Raw genomic sequence first — 9,845 nt, 5'->3', positions numbered from 1 at the left:
TTTTCAAATTAGCGTCTTGGGTTTCTCTGGATAGATACCCAAGAGTGGAATTGCTGGGTCATACAGTAGTTCCATTTTCAGTTTTTTGAGATACCTCCATACTGATTTCCATAATGGCTGCACCAATCTGCAGTTCCACCAACAGTGTAGCAGGGTTCACTGGGTTTCTTTCTTAAATACTGCCTTATTGTAACCATATAAATGTCAGACATATAAAAATACCCCAATTCTGCCCGGTCCCCTACAATTGTAAGAACACTATTTTTTTTCCTTTCTCTTCATCTTCCATCTTTATGTTATCCTTAAAACTTCAGGCATTAAATTTGTCATATGGTGTCATTGTGTTTTACTCCATCAGCGTTTTTCGTGTGTGTTAGCCAAAACAAACGACCTTTTGTCTACTTTGAGCATGCAAAGACAAGCCTTTTTGGAGGAGCTTGGGCAAAGCGCTGTGCAAGGACTTAAATTTCAGCTTTGTGTATATGACTGTTGAAGGCTCCCCAGAGCCTGTCAGTCAGCCCAGAGCAGTCAAGAACAGGGGAAGAAGGTTTCTTAAGGAAACAGTCCAGTCTCCTAAAAACACAATGAAAGGTGGGGCTAAGGGGGAGGATGTGAGAAGGAAAACATAAAGGAGACTCCCCTCATGTGCCTGGTGTAGGGCTTCCACTTGGGTTACCTGGGAGTACAGGAATAATTTGCCTTTTGTGGGATGCTCTGCTTAAGACCTCTTGGATTGTTTTTCTGGGGTTCACTGTGGTTATATCTAGATTTTTAGGGTGGCAGGAGCTAGGTTAGGTACTTTGAGGTGTCATTGTTTCTTCCCCCCCCTTCTTATACCTACTAGAAGGGATTGGTCACTTCTAAGTTTCTTGCAAACCTGTCCCTCTGCCCCATTCTCATGCCAAATCCAGGCCTGCACCATTCCTTGTCTGAATTATGGCAGTGGTCTTGACTTTGATGCCTCTATTTATGTCACCTTTCCAACTTGTTTTCCCTCCTGGAATCATAGTCATCTTTCTGGCTGAAACTATGAACATGTTACTGCTATAAGCTCATCATCCCTCAGGGCATCCATTACCTTTGTGATAATGTTCTAACTCAGATCTTTGCTTTTTTTTTTAAGATTTTTATTGGGGAATTGGGGGGATGGGAACAGTGCTGGGGAATTGGGGGAAGGGGAACAGACAAGTTGCTATTGTTTTGTTCTTCAGTCTAGTTGTGGAGGACGTTGCCTCACTGGCCCAAGTTGGCACCATCATTGCGCTCTTCCCGGGCGAGGCACATCAGTCGCCGGCTTCTGGACGGCCGCTCACTGTGGCTGCTGGTCGCTCACGCTGGCTGCCGACAACACATGGCAGCCCATGGCAACCCACGGCCACAGGGGCTGCAGCCTACGCCGTCGCCGGTGACTCACGGCAGCCCAGCTCCAGGTCGAGCTGCCGTTCAGCAATCAGCTCCGGAGGGCAGTGTCACTGGCCCTCATATGTGGGTTCCGAACCAGGGCCCTCTGGCGTCCCAAGCCAGTTCCTAACCATCGCGCCACTTGGCCGGCCCAGATCTTTGCTTCTTGATCAGCCCCCACTCACTTATCCCAGCCACACTCCCCTTACTACAACACGCACACCTGTTCTTCATGAATCTATGCTTCAGTTCTTTTGTACATGTTACTTCCCCTCTCAAGGATGTACCTTGCAACTGGTCCCATGCACCATTCCACATTGTTCTGTGATAAACTCCTACTTACACCTAGCACAAATACCACTTATGTTCACACTTCTCTGATCCCTGTTTACTCCAAGCCCAAAATTCACATGGTACAGTTGGGCCTCTGTATCTCTTGTATAAGCATGTATGTATCACAGTTGTATTACTGGTTTGTATGTTTGATCTCCTAACTGACTGAACTCCTTTAGGGCAGACCCGGACATGTTTTTGTTTCCCTGGTGCTCAGATGGGGCCCAGGCATAAGAAATCCTCAGCAAATGTTTCATAATAGAATATCGTTTGTTTTCATTATTGTATCTCTAATATTGCCTGGCACAGAGTAGGCACACCAAAAATATTCATTGAGTGAACAAATAAGTAAATGAAAGAATGAATGAACTAGCTGATTATTTTTTTAGAGCAATATCTTCTGCACAAATGAACCTCCAGAGACCATTTGTCTTTTCCTAGCTCCATTCTCTCCCAAGGTGATAACAATTATAAAACATTACTGCAAGAAATTTAAAAAGGCCTAAGCGAGTGGAAAGATTTCTTATGTTCATGGATTGGAATATTTAACATTGTTTACATATCAATACTATTCAAAGAAATCTGCAGATTCAATACAATTCCTATCAAAGTCCCAATGACATTTAAAAAAAAAAAAGGAAAAACTCATCCTAAAATTCATATGGTATTTCAAGGGATCCAGAATAGCCGAAACAATCTGGAGAGAGAAGAGCAAAGCTGGAGGACTCACACTTCCTGATTTCAAACATTACAAAGCTATAGTAATTGAAACAGTATGATACTGGCATAAGGACAGACATATAAACCAATGAAATAGAATAGAAAGACCAAAAATAAACTCTCACATCAACAACGGTTCTAAGATTATTGAATGGGAAAAGAACAATCTTTTCAACATATAGTGTTGGGTAAACTGGATAGCCACATGCAAAGGAATGAAGTTGAATCCTTATATAACATCCTATACAAAAATTAGCTCAAAATGGATGAAAGACCTGAATTTACTAGTCAAAACTGTAAGTTTATTAGAAGAAAATATAGGAGAAAATTATATGATCTTGGATTTGGCAATGGTTTCTTGAAAATGACAACTAAAGAAAATTGAACTTAATCAAAATTAAAAAACTTGTATGCATGAAAAGACACTATCACGTGACGCTAGGGGAAAACGGCAGAGTAGGAAACACCAGTAATCCATCTTCACATAGACAAAAATTGCATTGGCAGAAACTGTTAGGTAACTATTTTGGAATTTTGGAGTCTACTTTAAGGCTTGCAGGTTCCAGGGGAAGGTTTGGATAGTAAATCTTGGTTAATTTTAGTCAATAATGAAACCTTAGCTAGTGGCTACCTATCTCAGCTGCACGGCAGGCAACAATGCACTTGTTCCTGAAACTGGAACAGGTTTCTTGTGACTTATGGGAGCCAGAGTGGGCAATAAAAACCTTGTCTTCCAAATATTAGAAATCTGTGTTCTGATAAGAGATTACTACTTCTGATTGTGGAAGTGCAGACGCAGAGGCAGGCTGCCATTATTACAACTGCCACCTTCATTGCAGCAACCTCCTTTGCCTGAAGTGGCTTCTAGGGGACTGAAAGAGCCAATGCCTGTATTTTATTTTCCTCTTTTCTCCTTCATTTTTTTCCTTTTTCCACTTTTGGCAACCAGACATTTAAGAATTTGGACATTCCAAAGCAACCACATATATGGGAGGATTTCAAAAGCCATTGTGCCTGGCCAAGGAAATGCAAAGGCTTAGAAAAACCCCTGAAAAGAGACCTTCAGTTTATACTTCAGTCTGAATCTTGGCATATAGCCAACAACCTCAATCAGAGAAACAAAATAAAACCAAAACTAAATAAAATACAAAAATTAAAAAAACCCAGCAAACTATGGGGAAGAGGGAGAATCTGATTTCCATAGTTGTCCCATTATAAGATTCAGGTGTCCATTTTTAAATAAAAAAATGGCAAGGCATATGAAGAAACAGGAAAGTTTGGCCCATTCAGAAAATGTTCCTGAGAAAGACCAGATAATGAACTTAATAAACAAAGCCTTTAAAGCACGTGTCTTAAAGATACTCAAAGAGCTAGGAGAAGTCATGAACAAAGTGAAGAAAATGATGTATGAACAAAATAGAAATATTGATGAAGGATAGACAACATAAAAAAGAAATTCTTGAGGTAAAAACTACAGTAATAAAAACAAAAATGTTATTAGAGGGATTCAAACATAGATTTGAACAGCAAGAAGAAAGAATTAGTAAACTTTAAGATAGGTAAATTGAGAAAAAGAAAAAAAACTGAAGATAAATTTGAGAAGTTCTGTTTGAGCCTTAGGGGTCTGTGGGGACACCATCAAGGAAATAAACATACACACTGTGGGAGTCCCAGAAGGGGAAGAGAAAGAGAAAGGGCAGAGACATTATTCAAATACATAATAGCTGGAAACTTCCCAGATTTGATGAAATCATGAACATAAAGATCCATAAAATTCAACAAACTTCAAATATAATAAATTCAGAGACCCACACAAAGACAATCATAATCAAACTGTCAAAAGCCAAAAACAAAGAACAAATCTGGAAGGTAGAAAGAGAGGTGACTCATCATATAGAAAGGATCTTCAATGATATTGTCAGCAAATATCTCATCAGAAACTTTGGAAACCAGAAGGCAGTGGGTTGATATATTCAAAGTCCTGAAATCAAAAACAGTAAAACTATATCTAGAATCCTATATCTAGCAAAACTGTCCTTCAAAACATGAGGGAGAAACTAAGATATTCTCAGATAAACAAAAGCTGAGAGAGTCCATTACTACTAGACCTGCCCTGTAAGAAATGCTAAAGGGAGTCTTTCAGGTTGAAATGAAAGGACACAAGACAGGAACGCAAAGCTCTATAAACATCTTTTCATATGTCTGTTGGCCATCTGTATGTTTCCCTTTGAAAAGTGTCTATCTAGTTCCCCTGCCAATTATTTAATTGGATTTTTATTGTTGTGGAATTGTGTGAGTTCTTTATATATTTTGGATATTAGACCATTATCAGAGGTATAATTTGCAAATATCTTCTCCCATTTGGTTGGTTGCCATTTGTTTTGTTGATGGCTTCTTTTGCTGTTCAGAAGTTTTTTAGGTTTTTTTTCTTTAGTTTAAATGCATTTTATTTTTCAACAATATACACATGTTTTTTTTAAAAAAAATGCTTCCTCTCCAAATAAATCAAGGTCAAGATAAATGAAGAGCTCAAGGTGATATCAGTCCTATTTGTCCTAGTCCTGGTGTGTGGATGAAAAGCAACAGCCAGTTATAATGATGATGGGTGATGGATCCCAATGGCCAACTGTGTTAACATTTTTCCATTTCTAAACCATCCTTAAAGAAAATCATATATGGGGTCGCACCATCCTCACAGTAGTCCAGCAGAGCAATCATGCTATCTGGATTCATATTTTCACCAATAAAGAACTGGTAGCTTTTGAAATTAGCAAGGATTTGCTTGATTTGTTCTGCAGCCCCTGTCATAAAAGATTTTACTCTTTCTGATCTCTGTTCTTCAAGCTTCCCTTTGATTGACTTTATATAATCCTTGATGTACTTCTTGTACACTTCTTTTGTGAAGCTGGTTTTCTGCAAATGATGGTTTATGACAATATAAACACCAGTGACTACCGTGCTTTTGGTACCTTCCCCTTTGGGGTCTTCAGTGGCAGCATTTCTGCCAATGAGCGAGTCATCAGTGTTACCCTCTGTCCTTCTGACCACCTTCCCCTCCACCTCCAGGCACAGCCTGTCTGCGATCTCCTGGATCTTGTAGGTGTCAAAGAACATCTCATCATGGATGATGAGGTCCCAGCAGACGATCATGATGGCAGCTGGAAGGAAAAGACGGTGGCGCTGGATTAGCAGGAGCTCCCAGCAAGTGCTAGGCAGCCGGAGCTGCGCTTCTGGGGAGAGGGGAACGGGCACAAAAGCAGAAGTTTTTTAGTTTTATGTAAATGGAAAAAATAAAAACCTGTATGTTTTCATTCATATGTGGGAAATAAATTAAAATGTAATTAGACAACCTCATAGATACAGGCAACAAAATGATGGTTAACAGAGAAAAAAGATGGTGGGAGGTGGGCAAAGTGGGTAAAGGGAGTCATATGGTAACAGAAGAAAAATAGACTTTGGCTGGGGAGTACATAATAGAGTACACAGATGTCAAATTATAATCTTGTATGCTCTTGTATATAATGATATTAACCAATATTACCCCCAATAAATTTAATTTAAAAAACTGTATGAACAAATAAAAATATCCAGTAAAGGTAAATATATAGCCAATATACAAGCTAGTATTAGTGTACCTTTGGTTTGTAACTCTGATTTTTGTTTTCTACATGACTTAAGAGACTAATGCATAAAAACCCAATAATTAATTTATGTTTTTGGACACATAATGCATAAAGATGTAATTCTGTGACATGGATACCCGAAAGAAGGTGGAGACAGAATTTTACACTAGCAAAGTTTTTGTATGCTATTGAAGTTAAGCTGATATAAATATAAATTAAAGTGTTATAACTTGAGGATGTTTAGATATAATGTCCATGGTAACCACAAAGAAAATAGCTATAGAATATACACAGAAAGAAACGAGATGGGAAATGTTTCATTAAAAAAATAAACTAAACACAAAAGAAGACAGCAATGTAAAAACTGAGGAGGGAAATAAGGCATATAGAAAACAATTAGCAAAATGGCAGAAGTAAGTCCCTCCTTATCAGTAATTACTTTACATGTAAATGGATTAAACTCTCTCAATTAAAAGATAAATTTATTTTAATAAAAAAACCTTTCAACTATATGTTGTCCATAAGAGATTCACTTTAGATCCAAAGACACAAATAGCTTGACAGTGAAAAGATGGAAAAAGACATTCTGTGCAAATAGTGACTAAAAAAGAGAGTTGGTGGCTATATTAATATAAGAGAACATAGGTTTTAGATTAAAAAATAGTTTATAAGAGACAAGGAAGGACATTATATATTAATAAAAGTTTCAATGCAGAAATAAGATAATAATTATATGTTTTATGCATATAATAACAGAACCTCAAAATAAATGTGGCAAAATTGACAGAATTGAAGAGAGAAATAGACGTTTTATAAGAATATGGGGTTGTCAGAAAAGTCATGACGCATTTGCAATGAAAAACATAGAAAAAACACATCATGACTTTTCCAATAGCCCAATAGTTCAAGGATTCAATACTCCACTCTTAATATTGATTTTAAAAAAAAGACAGAAGATAAGTAAGGAAATAGAGGATTTAACAACATAATAAACCTACTAAATTTAACGAACATGTACAGAACACTCCACCCCAAAACAGAATACACATTTTCCTCATGTGCATATGAGACATTCTCCAGGGTAGACCATATGTCAGTCCACAAATCAAGTCTCAATAGATTTAAAAGAATACATATAGAGTGGCCAGATGGCTCAGTTGGTTAGAGTGCATGCTCTTAACAACAAGGTTGCCAGTTCGACTCCCGCATAGGACGGTAGGTTGCTTTTGAATAATTTTTAAATTGTTGTGAGGGACAGGATTGGCTCTTCCAGGGGCTGGCAAACTTTTGAGATAGAATGTACCTGAAGAGCTGCACGTGGCTCACGAGCTACAGTTTGCTGACCCCTACCCTAGGCTATCTATCCTGTCTCAGATTTGCTAAGAAAAAAGGAAAGGAGACTCCAATTACTAAAATCAGAAATGAAAGTGAAACATTACTACTGATTCTACATAAATAAAATAGGTTATAAGAGTGTATATGAACAACTGTATGCAAAAAAATTGGATAACCTAGATTAAATGAACAAATTTCTAAAAACACAAAGACTACCAAGACAGAATCATGAAGAAAAAGAAAACTTGAGTAGACATGTAACTAGTAAGAGGGTTAAATCAGTAATCAGATATCTCCTGACAAAGAAAATTCCTGGTCTTGATGGCTTAATTGGCTAATTATACCAAACATTTAAAGAACTAATACCAATACTTCCAAAAAATTGAAGAGGAAGGAATATTTCCAAAATCATTCTATGATACCAGCATTACCCTGAAACCAAAGCCAGACAAAAATATTACAAGAAAAGAAAACTGGAGATGAGTATCTCTAATAAACATTAATACAAAAATCTTCAACCAAATATTAGCAAACTGAATTCAGCAGCATATTAAAAGTGACCAGTTGAGATAAATTGCTAGAATGCAATGATGTTTTAATACATAAAATTGATCACTGTAATATACCACTAACACTATATCCTAACAGAATAAGGGGGAAAACCCACATGATCATCTCAGTTAATGCAGAAAAAGCATTTGACAAAATTCAATACATTTTTATGAAAAAAAAACACTAGGAAATCTTTATGTAACAAAGACATATATGAAAAACTTATAGCTAACATCATATTCCATAGTGAAAGACTGAAAGCTTTTCTTCTAAAATCAGGAACAAGATAAGGATGCCTGTTTTTGACACTTCTATTCAACATTGTATTGAAAGTCCCAGATAGAGCAATTAGGCAAGAAAGTGAATTAAAAGACATCCACATTGGATTTCCGGTCAATGGTGAAATAGGTAAATTCTGTGATTTCCTCCTTTCATGACTACATCAGAATTATAACTAAACCACAGGACAACCATCATTGAAAGTCTCCTGAAGTTTAGCTGAACTTAGTTCTATAACTAAGGACATACAGAAGAAGCCATGTTGAAATTGGTAACGGAGCAGAAATGTGGAATGGGCTGGTCCCACACCTGCATGTGACCATTAAAAATCCAGAGGGAGGGCTGGTCAAGTGGCTCAGTTGGTTAAGAGCTTGCTCAAGAGTGTGAGTGCTGAGCAACAGGATTGCTGGTTCGATTCCCACATGGGCCTGAGCTGAGTTGCCACTGAGCTGCCAACAGGTAGCAGGATGGTTCAGCTATATATATATATATATAAATCAAGAGGAATAGCTCAGCTCTAAAGGTTTTCTCTGGAGGGAGAGGGGTCCCAGCCCCACACTAAGCCCTCAAGCCCAGGGTTCCAGTGCTGGGGAGAGAAATTCCCAGAACTTCTGGCTCTAAAAACCAGCAGAGATTGTGGTTGGGTGCAAAGGAGGTGGGTTGGGGATGGAGGCTATAAACCTAGGTATTCCTCTTAAAGGACCTGCACATGGATTTACTCAATGATAGATTCATAGGTCCAAGCTTCAGCACTGGGGCAGCAGCTTGAAATGTGCCAGGGACATACAAAGAGGAGCTGAGCTTTCTGGCTTCAAGGGGAGAGGAGGAGAGGCAGCTTTTTCCCAGACCGAAGTACTAGCAGAATCCACTATTTCTTTGTAGAGAACCTCCTTGCTCCCAGCATGCAGGCACAAGTGGCTGTGATGTGTGAGTCTCTATCAACCTAGATAATACTGTTTATTTTTCCACCCTGGTAATTCTGAGCCCCTGGCCCTAACCAATTTTTGGACACACCCAAGTCACTTCTACTGGTTTTTCCATACAAATGGCCTACTTTGGCTCATGTGGTGGACTTTACTAAAATCTCTTAAAGTTTCACAAAACCCAAATAAGCAGGATCTAGCTTTGGTGTGTCCTGTACCTCTTGCTGAGCAGCTCCAAGCTTGGCACCACCAGCAGCCGGCCTCAGTTCATGGTTTGGCCTCTTCCAGGAACTTCTAAGCCCAGTGTGGGTGGAAGCTATCAGCAGATTGCTTTCTGGCTCATGCTAGGTGGCCCTGGGTATAGCACAGGCTGCGGGTGAACTGGGCCTGTGACAGGGCCTGCTCAAAAGGCCCTGGACTTGACATGCCCACTAGTCAGTTTTGAACAAAGCCACAGCACCATCCAGCCACCTCAGAAGACAACACACCCAAAGGGAAGACTGGAATGCACTAGAGCCATACTAAAGTAAATCCTGCTACACAGAGTCAGTCTCTGCACAACAATTCCTCCACTATAGTCATGACCAGTCCTCACAACCAATGAGCCTGAGGGTCAATCACTCCCACTGACATGCAAACAACAACCAAGGTTCAAATATAATAGAAAAGCACATGCAAT

General features: G+C 38.8%; 1 pseudogene; it reads right to left on the bottom strand.

Moving 5' to 3' along the window:
• Window positions 1–5,081: 5,081 nt before the first annotated feature.
• Window positions 5,082–5,604, bottom strand: LOC109390454 (translationally-controlled tumor protein pseudogene; annotated as a pseudogene).
• Between the last annotated feature and the right edge of the window lie 4,241 nt (window positions 5,605–9,845).

The sequence above is a fragment of the Hipposideros armiger genome, unplaced genomic scaffold, assembly GCF_001890085.2.
Source record: "Hipposideros armiger isolate ML-2016 unplaced genomic scaffold, ASM189008v1 scaffold_269, whole genome shotgun sequence".
NCBI classification, from domain to species: Eukaryota; Metazoa; Chordata; class Mammalia; order Chiroptera; family Hipposideridae; genus Hipposideros; species Hipposideros armiger.
This window is presented reverse-complemented; position numbering and strand designations above follow the sequence as displayed.